We start from the raw sequence: 16,248 nt of genomic DNA, 5'->3' as shown, positions 1-16,248 counted from the left end.
AGTTTTGTTCAAATCATTAGGGAAGACGAGCCAAAAGCGCCCCGAAATGTTTCGTGCCTATTGTCGTTCCTACAATGACACATGTTGGGAGATTGAGCATAACTTTTTACTCAACCTTCAAATGACATTAGGCCAATTTGAGATGAAAGCCAAGACATAGGGCTACAAATTTCCTGTTTACCACCTTTTCTAATTCGGAAGGGAAGAGGCGTTTCAGAAGCGATCTTTACAGTTGCTGTGCGCAGAGCGGCGCCCGAGCGGTAAGAAATGGCTGCCCGAGCGCCACTGCTTTTGAATTTTTGAGTTGTGGGCAGTAAGTTCGGTGCTAGGGCGGTAATATGTGACCGCCCAAGCGCCCAGCAAGTTAAAAAGCGTGTTTTGAGGTTTGGGAAGGCATAAAATCGAATGAGATCATCTTTTTACTCATTTTCCTTCTCCTTCTTTTCTCTCCATTGGTTTAGAGCTAGGGTTCTTCATTCTCCTTCAATCCAATTTCTTCCAAGACATTAATCTTTGATTGATGTCTAATATTTGCTTGGAGATTAGAAGTTCTTCTCCTCAAGAGTTTATAAGCAAGGTAAGAAAGCTTATTTCCTTGGTTTAGTGATTGAAGGGAAAACAATGTGTTGTTTGGTTTGAGTGTTGAGGTAAAGTTGTTAATATAATGATTGATGGTATTATTATTGTATGTATTGATATTTTGAAAAGAAATGGAATTGAAGGTAAGGGCAAAGTAAATGAGCTAACTCTTTAGCACGCATGTCATGTGTTTGATAAAATGATTCAATAAATGTTTTTATGGCATATTACGGTTAAGAAATTTACGGATCTTGATTCTAAGCAGTATTGAATTAATTATGAATTTTGAATAGAAACTACTTTGTTTTAATAGATGATCAAAGTTCTTAATTTATAGTAGAATTCCAAGGTTCAATACTTCTCATCTACACATTTCGATCTTCTTTTGATAATATTTGAAAGGTATGTTACGGTCGGTACCATACGAGGTAAAAGTATCATTTTTATTTTAAATTGAAAACTCTATGGCTCGATGAACTATTGGTGATTTGATGATGATTGTTGTATTGAGATGAGTTGATTATGATATCGAAATGATGATATTGATTTGCATCATTACATTGCATATTGAGCCACTTTTTGATTCAGATTTGATATGGCGGAGGTCGCCTTGATTTATTGATTTGTTGGACGTATGGGGCTATAGTTGAGTTGGCATAGTGTATGTGGAGGTCGCTGCTATGGCCTGAACACTCTCTATAGGCGCACCATAGTCCTGGGATTGTAGAACACAGCACCCCACCCCGAGCGGATGAGTCGGTGGATGTTGCTGGGTGATTCTATTCCCTTGGGTACCCTATGACCAGATGATTCACTTGATCTTGAGATTTATTGCTAGCCCACAGCTTCTGATCATGCATTGCATTATATTGCATCTTTATGAATTTTATATGAGATATTTGAAGTGTTAATTCTCATATGTTATTGATTGTATCATACTGGGTTTATACTCACCGGCACGTCGGCTACCTCTTGTTTTCATGTGCTTGACGGTAGGTGAGGCGAGGTTTGGGATGCCAGAGTCCAGCTCCAGGCGAGGAGATACGAGTTAGAGTGGGATTCTCGGGTCTTAGGAGCTATGTGATGATGTTTGGATTTCTTTGGTTCACTACTTTTTGTTGGCATGTTGAAAATTATATTTCAAACATTTGAGACCATTAAATTATTTTGACGATGTTTATGTGAATTTGTGAACCACAAATTATGTATTTACTAAATCATTTGTTTTGTTTCAATTATAATTATTAGTATTAGATATCGGACCCGGAGCCCCACATCATCGCTCTGCTGGTTGTTCTAAATGCAATATTATGATTTAATACTAACATTTAACAATCTAACTTTTACTTTATCGCAACTAACTTTTACTTTTCGCATCTAACTTTTACTTTACTGCAACTAACTTTTACTTTCCCGCAACTAACTTTTATTTTATCGCAACTAACTTATTAAATCTTATATTTCATTTAGGCAATAGCGTGGCTCTACCGGTTGTTCTAAATAAATATAATCATTTAATTTAACATTTACTTTATGCAATTATATATTTATATAGTTATATATATAATCATAGGTACCATATATAAAATATCGATTAATTCGGTATTTTCTATAGTGGGAACTATATTATATTATATGTGTTTAATTATTTAATTTTTCTTGGAACCATTATTTATGGTGGTTTCCTTTATTTTACTTTTAGTTAAACAATATTACATAAACCAAGAATAAATCCTTGAGCCTTGACAAAATTTATAATTTGTAAACTTCATTCTTGAATTTGGTAATTCATAAATTAATAAATTTAAAATAAAAATAACCTCTCTGTGGATCGATCTCGTACTCACGAAATATATTACTTGCAGATAACCTACACTTGGGTGAATTATAATTTAAGTATTAGCAAGTTTTTGGCGCCGTTGCCGGGGAGGTATAAATTAAGTTTATATTTGTTATTTATGTGTTATTTATAAGTATTGTGTTGTTTTTACTTGTATGAGTATTTGGAGTTGTAAAAAAAGTGGTAGACTTATTCGAGTATCTGAAAATAATTTAAACATGGATCATAATTCAAATAATCAAGATAATAATAATAATAATAATAATAATAATAATAATAATAATAATCAAGAACATGATCAATTAAGAACACTTAGGCACCATATGAATCCTATTAGAACTAGTGCCCCATCTTGTTTAGTTTTTCCTCCTGATGCATCTAATTTCAACTTTAAACCTCAAATTATTCAACTTTTACCAAATTTTCATGGCTTAGATTCTGAAAATCCATATTTACATCTAAGAGAATTTGAGGAAGTTTGTAATACTTATAATGATCAAAATTGTAGCATGGATATAGTTCGATTAAAGCTTTTCCCTTTTTCTTTAAAAGATAAAGCTAAAACATGGCTAAAAAATTTAAGATCAAGTTCAATAAGATCATGGGAAGAAATGCAACAAAAATTTCTAAAAAAGTTTTTCCCTTCCCATAGAACAAACTCTTTTAAAAGACAAATTACAACTTTTTCTCAAAAACAAGGAGAAACATTTTATCAATGTTGGGATAGATATAAAGAATTACTTAATACATGCCCACATCATGGTTTTGAAACATGGAGAATAGTTTCTCAATTTATGAAGGTCTTATACCTAAAGATAGGCAAATGATAGAATTCATGTGTAATAGAACTTTTGAAGATAAAAACCCAAATGAAGCTATGGAGTATTTGGATTCATTAGCAGAAAATGCTCAAAATTGGGATAATATAGGCACAATAGAACCACCAACAACTAAAATCAATAATTCAACAAATGAGGGTTGTATCTATAATCTTAAAGATGATATAGATATTCAAGCTAAACTTGCATCTTTAACAAGAAAAATTGAGTCATTAGAAATAAAAAAGAGTGGTCAATTAAAAAGTATTCAAGAAATTGTTTGTCATATATGTGATACAAATGATCATTCTACAAAAGATTGTCCAACATTACCTTCATTTAAAGAATGTCTTCATGAACAAGCAAATTATGTTGACAATTATAAAAAAACAATATTAGATCCTTTTTCACAATCATATAATCTTGGATGGAAAAATCATCCTAATTTTAGTTGGAGGAATGATAATAATGCACAATCCTCACAACAATATTTTCAAAATAACCAAAATCATCAAGGTTATATTCCTTATGTTACACCTCCAAGAAAAAACTTTGAAGATGTAATTCATACATTTATCCAAAAGCAAGAGTCTATCAATATTCAAAAAAGTCAATCTATGACTCTAGAACTTAATGTGTTCAATTTATGTAAACAACCAATTATAAATGAAAATGAATATGATAATGAAATAGAAACAATTGTGGAAGAAAATATACAAGAAGGAAATCAAAAATCTGAAGTTTTTTCAATTGAAAGTTTTGAGTCTGAAAATAAAGAAGACGATAATACAAAACTTGAATTAAAAGTTTTACCATTAGAATTGAAATATGTATTTCTTGGTGAAAATAAAACATGCCCTGTTGTAATTTCTTCCACTCTTTTACCAAATCAAGAAGAAGATTTAATTAACTTACTTAAAAAATATAAAAATGCAATTGGATGGACTTTGAAAGATATAAAAGGTATAAATTCTTTAATTTGCACACATAGAATTCACTTGGAAGAAAATGCTAAAACATATCAACAACCACAAAGAATGTTAAATCCACATATGAAGGAAGTTGTCAAGAATGAAGTATTAAAATTATTAGATGCTGGAATTATTTATCCAATCTCAGATAGTAAATGGGTAAGTACAACACAAGTAGTACCTAAAAGTCAAGCATCACTGTTATAAAAAATGAAAAGGGAGAGTTATTACAAGCTAGGATTCCATCTAGTTGGCGTATGTGTATTGATTATAAAAAATTAAATGATGCAACTAGAAAAGATCATTTCCCACTACCATTTTTAGATCAAATTATAGAAAAAGTAGCAGGAAATTCTTATTACTGTTTTCTTGATGGGTATTCAGGGTATTATCAAATACCTATATCATTAGAAGATAAAGAAAAAACTACTTTCACTTGTCATTTTGGAACTTTTTCATTTAAAAGAATGCCATTTGGTTTATGAAATGCTCCGGCAACTTTTCAAATATGCATGTTAAGTATTTTCAGTGATATGATAGAAGAATTTGTAGAAGTTTTTATGGGTTATATAACTGTTTTTGGAAACTCATTTGAAAATTGTCTTAAAAACCTAGAAGAAGTATTAAAAAGATGTGAAGAAAAAAATCTTGTTTTAAATTGGGAAAAATATCATTATATGATTAAATCTGGGATTGTGTTAGGACATGTGATATCTGAAAAAGGAATTGAAGTTGATAAGCCAAAGTTGATGTTATTGCTAATTTAACATCACCAAAACAGTTAAAGAAGTTCGATCAGTCTTGGGTCATGCAGGATTTTATAGAAGATTTATAAAAAATTTCAGTGTAATATCTAAACCAATTTCAAATCTTTTAACAAAAGATACACAATTTGAATGGACTCACAAATGTGAAAATTCTTTTAAAAAAATAATTAATCTTTTAATTACGTCACCTATTTTACAACCTCCAGATTGGTCTTTATTATTTGAATTAGTGTGTGATGCAAGTGATTATGCTATAGGAGCTGTGTTAGGACAAAGAAAAGAAGGAAAACCTTATGCAATCTATTATGCTAGTAGAACCTTAAATAGTGCTCAAATAATTTATTCAACTACTGAAAAAGAATTACTTTCAGTAGTATTTGCATTAGATAAATTTCGATCTTATTTAATTGGTTCTACTACTATTGTTTACACTGATCATTCTGCCATAAAATATTTATCAAATAAACAAGATCCTAAGACAAGATTAATACGATGGATTTTATTGTTACAAGAATTTGATATTATAATTAAAGATAAAAAAGGAAAAAAAAAATGTCGTAGCCGATCATTTATCTAGAATAATAACTGAATCATCTCATAATGAAATACCAATAAATGAAAATTTTCCAGATGATCAGTTAATTTATGCCACTATTATGCCATGGTTTGCTGACATTGTAAATCTTCTTGTGACAAATAAAATGCCTTCTCATTGGAATTCACAGGATAAGAATAAATTCTTGATAGAAGTTAAAAAATTTTATTGGGATGATCCTTACTTGTTTAAGTATTGTCCTGACCAAATTTTTCGACGATGCATACCCTGACAATGAAGTAAGTAATGTTATTAAATTTTGTCATTCTGAAGCATGTGGAGGTCATTTTTCATCCAATAAAACTGCTACAAAAATCTTACAATTTGGATTTTATTGGCCTTCTTTATTCAAAGATACGCATTTATTTTGCAAATCTTGTGAAAACTGTCAGAAAATGGGATCAATTTCAAAACGAAACATGATGCCTTTAAATCCAATCATAATTATTGAAATATTTGATAGTTGGGGGATAGATTTTATGGGTCCATTTCCATTATCTTTTGGATTTACCTACATTTTAGTCGCTGTTGATTATGTTTCAAAATGGATTGAAGCAATTGCATGTAGAACTAATGATCATAAAGTTGTTATAAAATTTTTAAAAGAAAATATTTTTAATCGATTTGGAATACCTAGAGCAAGAATTGGTGATGGGGGAAGTCATTTTATAAATAAATCATTTTCTTCTTTGTTAAGAAAATATGGCATTACACATAAAGTATCTACCCCATATCATCCTCAAAGTAATGGTCAAGTTGAACTTGCAAATAGAGAAATAAAATAAATTTTAGAAAAAACAGTTAATCCAACTCGAAAAGATTGGTCTTTAAGATTAGCTGATGCATTATGGGCATATAGAACTGCATTTAAAACATCATTAGGAATGTCACCATATAGGTTAGTTTTTGGTAAGCATTGTCATTTACCGGTTGAACTTGAACATAAAGCTTATTGGGCAATTAAAGCATTTAATATTAATATAGATGATGCATCTAAATTAAGAAAATTGCAATTAAATGAACTTGAAGAATTAAGAAATGATGCATATGAAAATTCAAAGATTTATAAAGATAAAACTAAAGCCTTTAATGATAAAAATATTATGAGAAAGTAATTTGAAATTGGACAAAAAGTTTTACTTTACAATTCTCGTTTGCATTTATTTCCAGGAAAATTAAGATCGAGATGGTCATGACCATTTATAGTTAAATTTGTTTATCCTCATGGTGCTGTTGATATTGAAAATCCTAAAAATAATGATGTGTTTAAAGTTAATAGGCAAAGACTTAAGCCTTTTATAGAAAATGAAATTCTTAATGATGAGTTTATGCCTTTATATGATCCATAATAGTTGTTTGATATTTTCATATTCTGTTTTTGCAGATTCTAGTTCATTTCCCGGTTAAGTGGCGGATAACGGTACTCCGTGACTGTCTAAGTCGGTTTCTTCAGTTTTCCCAATATAATTGAAATATATATAATAATAATAATAATAATATGGATGCGTGTATTGTGAATCTTCGTAAATATTTTGCTTGTTTACCAGATAATGCGCTGAAAAAAATATATAAAGCTAGATGTGAGCGACTAAGGTTGATGATATCTTATGGCATACCGAATGATGTCCGTTTGATAATTGAAGCAAAAGTCCGATTGGTTGGGGAAGCAAGTGAAATAATAATAAGACATATGCCAGGATTTGGTAAAAGCACATATGCCAAAAAGCGAAGAGCTAAACGTATAGGTGGATGTCCTAAATGTGCAAGGTGGACTTGTAAGGGGAAATGCAAAAATGTTGGAATGACATCAATGGATAGAGAAGATAAAATTTTATTCATTAAGAATGGTCTGAGTAAAGAGCCTTTGGATAATTTTCTAGAGGTTCTTGATACGCATTCTAGTGGGTACGTGCAAAATGAACTTCTTAAACTATGGTGGCAATTGTGTATATATATATATATACACACACAATTTTGTCTTGGGAATCTGACGTTAAAAGACCATGTTTGCCAATTTATAAGAAAATTGGATGGGAAGCATATCCTCGACTCATAGAAGGCGTTGAAGCCGTTACTGAACGTAAAATAAGAGAAAGATGTGAGCCACAATCACAATTACGTTGTATATATGTGTTTTAATTTTATGTCATTTTTATTTTCTTTTATTAATATAAATTCATGTTCAAATATTGACTTTTGGTATGATACGCTTATAAATTCATATTCTGTGATCTAACAATTATAGAAAACATATTTTTCAACATGTCAACGTCCATGGTAAGTAAAATAAATAATATTTGTGTATTTTGTGGATCTAGTGCAGGAAAAGATTCAATTTATGAATAAATAGCAGAAAAGCTTGGAATAACACTTGCTGAAAAAAAGATTCATTTGTTATATGGTAGTAGTGAAGTTGGTCTCATGGGAAAAATTGCTAAAGTTGCGCATACAAGTGGAAGTGAAGTCTTAGGCATTATTTCGATTACTTTAGCTAATCTTACTGGACCAACAATAGGAGAAGAAATGAAAGTGGACAACATGTATGAACGAATTACTCAAATGATTGAACATTCAGATGCTTTCATTGCTTTGCCAGGAGGTTTCGGTATTTTGGAGGAAATATTTCATACTGTTTGTTGGGCACAATTAAACATTCACAATAAGCCAATTGGTTTGTTAAATGTTAACAATTATTATGATAAACTGTTATCGTTTCTAGATGATGTTGTGGAACAGGGATTTCTCTCATTAGCTTCACGAAGGATGTTAGTTTCTGCAGCAAGTGAAGGTGAACTTATTGATTTACTGCAAGGATTTAGCCATGAACCAGATCCATTCTTATCTCAACTTAATTGGCCAACATCCAAGAGTAAGAAAAAAAAATTCATGTGATGCTAAACTTGTGATTCAACGGTATGTTTTAATGTTTTTTATAAGGTATGAATAATGTCTTCTTTTTCTCCTCTTAGTTTTTTTTTATGAAAATAAAAATATATACTTATATATAGTAATAATATTAATAATTTTTAGATCAATGTCGAGTAAGGTGTCAGTAAAATGCACCTGAGACGCATTAGTTAATAATTATTGGATAATCACAATACACTAGATTTTAATATTCATTATATTCAAATTACAGATTAAAAAAAATTATTTTTTCATATGTACCAATTTATATATATATAATTTTTTTGATCAATTAATATAAAATGTATAATAGATGTGTTTATTTATTTATATATATAATTGTGTGTGTTTTCAAATAAAATAATTTCTAAAATTTTTATGAGAATATAGTTAAAAGATATGGTTTGTATGGTTGTTAACATGTATAATTGAAAGAATTTTTTTTTGTAAAAGTATAATATATACTCACACATCTTTTGTGAGTAAGTGATGAGAAATGAGAAAACAATTAATAAACTTTTATTGATTATTGAAAAATGGTTAATTACAAGAATATAACTCCCCTAAAAAAAATTTATTAAAAAAAAATTATTAAAAAAAAAGAAGTAAATAAATAACGGACTGCAAAGTACTTTATTCATTGTAATTTATTTTTTTAGATTTAATTGATGTACTATCAATATGTTGTAAAAACAACTATCACTATGTTCTTAAAAAAAAATGAACAAAGAAACAAACAAACAAAAAGATTTGTTTGTGCTAGATAAGTTTCAAAGGTAATCGGATGTATCCGTTATATAATGTTTTTATATATAGATATTTATGGTAGAATGTTTGGATAAAAAAATTTTATGTTATTGTAAAATTTTGCATTCACGTTATTTAAAAAAAAAAGAAAAAAACAAAAGAAGAAAAAAAAAAACAAAAAAAGGGGATTTTATTCTTTGTAAATTTTTCTATTTTGTTTTCAATATTAGTTTATTTAATTGTCTGCTTTAATATTTAGCCCTTTTCAATGAGAGTTAATATTCATTCCAACTTCATGAGTGAAAACTAGCTATTCATTAAATATTTTGACCTGAAAGAATATATGGAGTTGAGGCTTTTACAATTATATTCTTGATATTATACATGTTATGGTGGGTGGTGTGAATTATCTTTTTTACTATATTATTATAAAAAATTTAGAAATTTAAAAATTATATATATATTGTTACTTTATATATTATGTAAAATAAGAATAATAATAAAAACACATCTAATTATATATTATTATATTAAACAAAAAAAAAAAATAAATAAATATAAATCAGTATATTATTTTGTTTTTAAAATGAATATGTTTGTATATTTGAATATATAAAAGGAATAAAGAATCTAGGTTGTGATTTTTTGATAAATTTTATTTTATTACTAAGGGACTAGTAATAAGATAGTGTGGGGGTGTGATGAAACTTAAAATTAATAATTTATTATATGTTAAAACTTATATTTTAAAATTTAAGTTTCATTAAAAATATAAAATTATGTTATTTTAGTATTGTATGTTTATATTTAAGTGTCTTACTAAATATGTTTTATTTTCAGGTTTTCTACGTGTTGATAAAATAATGATAACTCAAGCTACAAAATTCAAATGGAGGTGATTCAAATATATTTGGAATCCTTGAGAAATTATCTACAACTTTGCAGAAGACATGATTGCCTAAAAAGTTCATGAAGATGATCAAATTGTGCAAATATCAAAAGGAGGACATATTTACTTTTACTATGACCAGCTTAAAGTAAAAAAATTATAAATAATTCAATATTTAACTAAATGAGGTGAACCAAGTGGCCAAATTCATCTACAGACAATTCCCTACATGTTTTTTATTTTGAGCCAAGTCAAATTCGGTACTTAAAGTCGTGGAACATAGCATTGAAAGAAGGGCCATGGAATTGAAGTTTGAGGTGACAAAAACTACTATTACAACTGTAATGCCCGAGATTTTATATCGTGTTTAACTACGATTATTGATTTTAATCGAGACGATTATGAAAGGGCTAATCGAGACATGAATTGAAAGTTTGCATGTAAGATTATTGATGCGAGAGCCGAAGGTCTCGCGCATATGCGCGAAGAGTAAGCGCGCATATGCGCGAGTAGTGCGGAAGCCCATGATGCGGGACAGAACATTGGGCGCACATGCGCGACTTGTATACGCGCACATGCGCGAGAGGTCCAGAGAGTTGGGCGCATGTGCGCGGAAATGTGTCGCGCATATGCGCCAGCAGTTGGGAAGACACGCGCCGAGACTTAAGATCTCGCGCATATGTGCCTGTTGATGTCGCGCATATGCGCGAGACGTGTTGCGTAAAGGATGTGCCATTTGCCTTCTTGCATGTTAGTGTATGTATATATATATATATATATATATATATATGCACAAATTCTTCAGAAATGGAGGAAAGAAGAATCGAGAAAGGGCCGAGGAAAGAGTGAAAAATCCTTACGCCTTTTGTGAGAAATCCGTCTATCTAATTTTGAATCCTACTTCAGTACTGTGTTCCTATCGACGTAGGCTACAACTGGACGTAAGTTTTACTACGTTTTGATATGATTTGAAATTATGGTATTGTCAGAATCTGATATGATTCTTATATGATGTTCAGGTCATGTTAGACATCGTATAATCGAAACCGGACTGAAGAATAAATACCATATGGAATTGTTATGATTTTCGGAGTTGTTTTGGAATCGATTTGATATCAGAATTGAATTGTTACCGATTATGAGATGTTAGAATTGATATCTGACTGAGATGATATTGCTGGGTATATTGAGACTATGACGTTGTGTTGTTGAAACAGAATTTGATTGAATTCTGATTATACCCAGTGTTGTTTGAGTGGTGTATTGATACCGTACCCTCAATATTGTTATTGTAATATTTGAGTATTGACAGGCTGTGAGTTCGAGACTTCGACAGAGTCAGAGTATCAGAAAGAAAGGTATAAATTAATGTTGAGTTGTGATTGCACAACTCGAGTGAGGTTTGACTCGAGTCTCCCTAAATCACATACTTAGTTTATTGCATTGATATTTGTAATTGATGAGATTGATGTTTGTAATCTATTGATTTATAGCCACTGCATGTATTGACTACTGATTGTTTAGTCGTTGGCTGATTCGCCTAGTCACCGGCTGATTCGTCTGGTTATTGGCTGATTCGTCTGGTTGTTGACTGATTCGTCTAGTTATCGACTGATTCGTCTAAACTTTGGCTGATTTTCTTAATTACCGGCTGATTCGTCTAGTTATTGGCTGATTCGCTTAATCCTTGACTGATTCGTCAATTCTGTGGCTGTTTCGCCCAGACACTAGATATATGAATTATATCGATGCCGTTTAGAGTTGATTCATTCCTATCGACTGAGATTCAATATAATTATCAATATCCAGACATTGGGATCCCTAGGTTAGAGTTGAGTCGAGTCTGAGACGACGTGTTGTTTGAGTCGAGTCTGTGATGATTAGTTGATTTACAGTTTTATATCATTCATGTTTGTTGATTTGCTACATGTTAATGATAACTGTTATATGCGTTTATATATGTTTTTATATAATTGCATGTTTACATTGTTTATACTGGGATTTATTCTCACCGGAGTTATCCGGCTGTTGTCTTGTTTTGTATGTGTGCATGACAACAGGTGGGACAGGTTCAGGGTTGAGGAGATGAAGAGAGATCGTGATTAGAGTGGAGGCTCCGGACTTGGATTAGAGATAGGGTTAGACACGTGATATTAGCTGTTAACCCTTAGTTGAATAAATGTATTTGGTACAGGACTTGTACTTTTATACTGAGATGTATATACGTTTTATTTCACTACGTTCCGCATTTTAAAAAAAAAATTAGACCCTGTTTTATAATTGATTAATTAGTCCCAGAAAGTGATTAAGATTTGAATTAAGTTCGGGTCCCCACAACAGGTGGTATCAGAGCGATAGATCCTTTAGACTGAGATAGAAGCTAGTGAGCGGGGTAGATTGAGTTTTCTTTTCTTGCTTGTGATTACTAGTATGCTTTACTGCTTTATATAATACATGTTACTTGACTTATATGATTTGATTGTGTAATATGTATTATTGGGAACGAATTTGAACCGATTCTCGATCAGCAGTAAGATGATCGGAGGAGGGACTGAATTGAAACAGGTTTGTTGGATTGGGTTACTAATCCTTTTGATATTCAGACATGCCTCCTTGAAGAATACCAGAACAGGGTAGCACATCGAATCCTCCAATGGATGTGACAGCAACTCCGATGGAAACGTTATTGAAAAGATTTCATTTGTTCAAACCACCGACACTGAAGGGTACTGAGACATCAGTTGAGTGTGAAAGTTGATTAGATAACATTGAGATGCTGTTTGACTCACTGGAGTACAGTGATGAGCGCCGATTTAAATTGATTGGGCACCAGTTGCTTGATGTTGCAAAGAACTGGTGGATTACGATGAAGAGGGCCTTGGAGCATCGAGTTACGACTATTACTTTGGATGTATTTAAAACTGGGTTTTATCAAAGATTTTTCCCAGTATCGTATAGGAAAGACAAGGGGGCGGAGTTTGCCAATTTGAGACAGGGTCAGCTGAACATTGAAGAATATGGACCAAGTTCTCTACCTTGTTGAAGTTTGCTCCCCATGTGGCTGGAAATGACGAAGCCGTTGCTGATCAGTTCATCAATGGCTTGAATCCCGATATATTTACATTGGTGAACAAAGGGCGACCGAATAACTTTGCTGATGCTATGAATAGAGCAAAAGACGCTGAAGCGGGCCTTATAAGGCAGAGAGGAGCTGCAGATGTTCCTCCCACACCGAGACCACAGCAACCATCTCCCCAATTTGAGAGGGATAGTAGCAGTGGTGGAAAGAAAGATTTTCTGAAGGCTAGAGGAAAGCAGTTTAAGAAGTCTGGCGGCAATTCTTCTAGCTCCAGTGGTTCCAAACAGAGTTATACCAGAGCTTACTGCGGAAATTGTGGAGGAAGACATTCCACTGAGCAATGCCAATGAGTACTTGGTAGTTGCCACTTCTGCAAACAACAGGGACATTTTGCCAGAGTGTGTCCACAGAAGGGTTCTCAAGGATCCCAGAGAGCCGAATCATCTGGATCAGCGGCACAGTGGAGTAGACGATCAGCTACTGTTCATTCATTTCAGCCAGCACCATCTCAGTCACAGCAGAGGCCAGGAGGAAGTCAGACAGTTGGCCAGCCTCCTAGACAGCAGGCTAGAGTATTTGCTTTGACTGAGGAGCCGGCTCAGGAAGCACCAGATGATGATGTTGCAGGTAACTGTTCTTGATGTAGTTATCCTGCTTTTGTATTGATGAATACGAATGCTTCCCATACGTTTATTTTTGAACGATTTGCATTGAGTCATGCATTATCTGTTGAGTTTTTATCTAATGTAGTATATCTCTTTACTGGTTGGGGAGAGTTTTTATAGCAGTGAATTCTGCAAAACATTGTATACTACAATAGGATGAGAATGAGATTGAGTTAGATTGTCTAGTAACGAGAATTGTACTAGTGTTGTCTGATTTTGGGACTGCATTACTGATATTGATATGCTGACCAAGTACAGAGCTACCCTAGATTAGTTCCAGAAGATGGTGAGAATTGGACCTGAGATGGCCCAAGGATGAATATTGTACGATAAGGATTCTAGATTGAGAATTCCTTTGATAATCCGTACTATCTATGACTCGATTATTACAGAAAGGAGCAGAGAGACTCCTTATGTATTCAGTTGATTTACTGAAGCTGAGTCTATCATTGGCTGATTTACCAATGATATGAAAGTTATTGATGTTTCCCCAGATAAGACTTTAGATTTGATTTCAGTCAGAGAAATTGATTTTAACCTTGACTTGATATCAGAAATTGTGAAATGGTGAATCCTGATTGAGACAGATTGCATTCAGGGTATGTTATATCTGAAGATGATATATCTATTGATTTTAGCAGAATTAAACCGTAATTAGTTTACCGAGATGGATATCAGTGTTAGATATTTGCGGTTTTATGAGTTAGCAGGTCAGTACCGATGAGTGATGTTTTAAATTTGATTGAATATTGCTGTTATTCTGAATCCGTGTTCGAATCAGATAGTAGACAGTGGGGGAAATTATATTGTACAGTCCGAACCAGAGCTGATTTTGAAATATAAGCAGCTCAGAAAGTCGATAAGAATGTACAGAACTAGATAGCGAGGGTTAGAGCAAGACATCGATCCGAGTATCAGGTTCGTGACAATGTATGAAAATAATTGTATTGTTGTGCCAAATGTTTCGGAGTTAAAACAATAGAGATTATCAGAAGCGCACAACATTCGTTTCAGTATTCATCCTGGTGGCAAGAAAATATATATAATGATTTGAAAAGACAGTTTTGGTGGAAACAAATGGAAGCATATATTGCTAAATTTGTAGCCAAATGTCTGAATTGCCAACAGGTGAAGGCTGAGAGAAAGAAATCCGGAGGATTGTTAGAGAGTTTTTCAAATTCTGAATGGAAATGGGATCACATTTCCATGGATTTTATAATGAAGTTACCAAGATCCTCCCGAGATTGTGATGCGATTTGGGTTGTGATTGACAGATTGACCAAATCCGCATGCTTTATTCTGTACAAGATGACGTACAGACATGACCAGAGGGCTGAGATTTATGTCATAGAGGGAGGTAGACTGCATAGAGTGCCGAAGTCGATTGTAGCAAACCATGATCCTCGATTTACATTGTACTTCTGGCAGAATTTACAGCAGATTTTGGATACGAAGTTATATTTTAGTACTGCATATCATCCGTAGACCGATGGATAGTCTGAGCAGACAATCCAAACATTGGAAGACATGCTGAGAGCAGCAGTTCTTGATTTTAGCACTAGCTGGCAAGATATATTGCCATTTGATGAGTTTCGTACAACAATAGCTATCAAACGAGTATTGAGATGGCTCTTTTCGAAGCGTTGTATGGAAAGAGGTGTCGATCCCCTATTTATTAAGATGATATCTCTGAGGTTCCTGAGACTGGACCTGATATGATTAGAGATATGATTGAAAAAGTGAAGCTGATTCAAAAGAAAGTGAAGCTGATTCAAAAGAAAATGAAGACAGCCCAAGACAGACAAGCCAATTATGCCAATGTCCGACTACGACCGTTGGTATTTGAGGCTGGTAACTGAGTATTTTTGACAATTTCACCTTTCAGAGGAGTTGTCAGATTTGACAAGAAAGGAAAACTATCTCCATGATATATTGGGCCGTACGAAATTTTTGAGAAGATAGGAGATTGTGCCTATCGACTAGCTTTAATCGCCTTCATTATATTGGATACAGGACGTTTTCATGTTTGTTCTTGCGAAAATACCTGTTTGATGCTTCACATGTCATCCAACCAAATGAGGCCGAGTTGGATGAGACATTGAGTTATTTTGAAAAGCCGATTCAGATTCTTGATCGGAAGGAAAGTAGCTCAGAACGAAGATTATTCCACTTGTGAAGGTTCGGTGGAGTTAACATGATATTGAAAAAGCTACTTGGGAGACTGAGTCTGATATGAGACAGAGGTTCCTAGTTTTATTTCACTAAAATGAGTTGTTTACTTAGCTTCTCCTATATACCTTCTTATGATAGGATTGATTGCCTGTGATTTCGAGGACGAAATCGTATCTTAGGGGGGGAAAATGTAATGCCCGAGATTTTATATCGTGTTTA

The 16,248-nt window shown here is 32.6% G+C and overlaps 1 non-coding gene across 1 annotated transcript; it reads right to left on the bottom strand.

The window, feature by feature from the left end:
• Window positions 1-3,074: 3,074 nt before the first annotated feature.
• LOC142523543 (small nucleolar RNA R71) lies at window positions 3,075-3,185 on the bottom strand. Its single transcript, XR_012814735.1, has one exon. It is a non-coding gene; the product is annotated as a small nucleolar RNA R71 (small nucleolar RNA).
• Between the last annotated feature and the right edge of the window lie 13,063 nt (window positions 3,186-16,248).

This window comes from Primulina tabacum, chromosome 13, assembly GCF_025594145.1.
Source record: "Primulina tabacum isolate GXHZ01 chromosome 13, ASM2559414v2, whole genome shotgun sequence".
Classification (NCBI taxonomy): Eukaryota; Viridiplantae; Streptophyta; class Magnoliopsida; order Lamiales; family Gesneriaceae; genus Primulina; species Primulina tabacum.
Note: the sequence above shows the minus strand (reverse complement) of the source record. Positions and strands in the feature narration are given on the sequence as shown.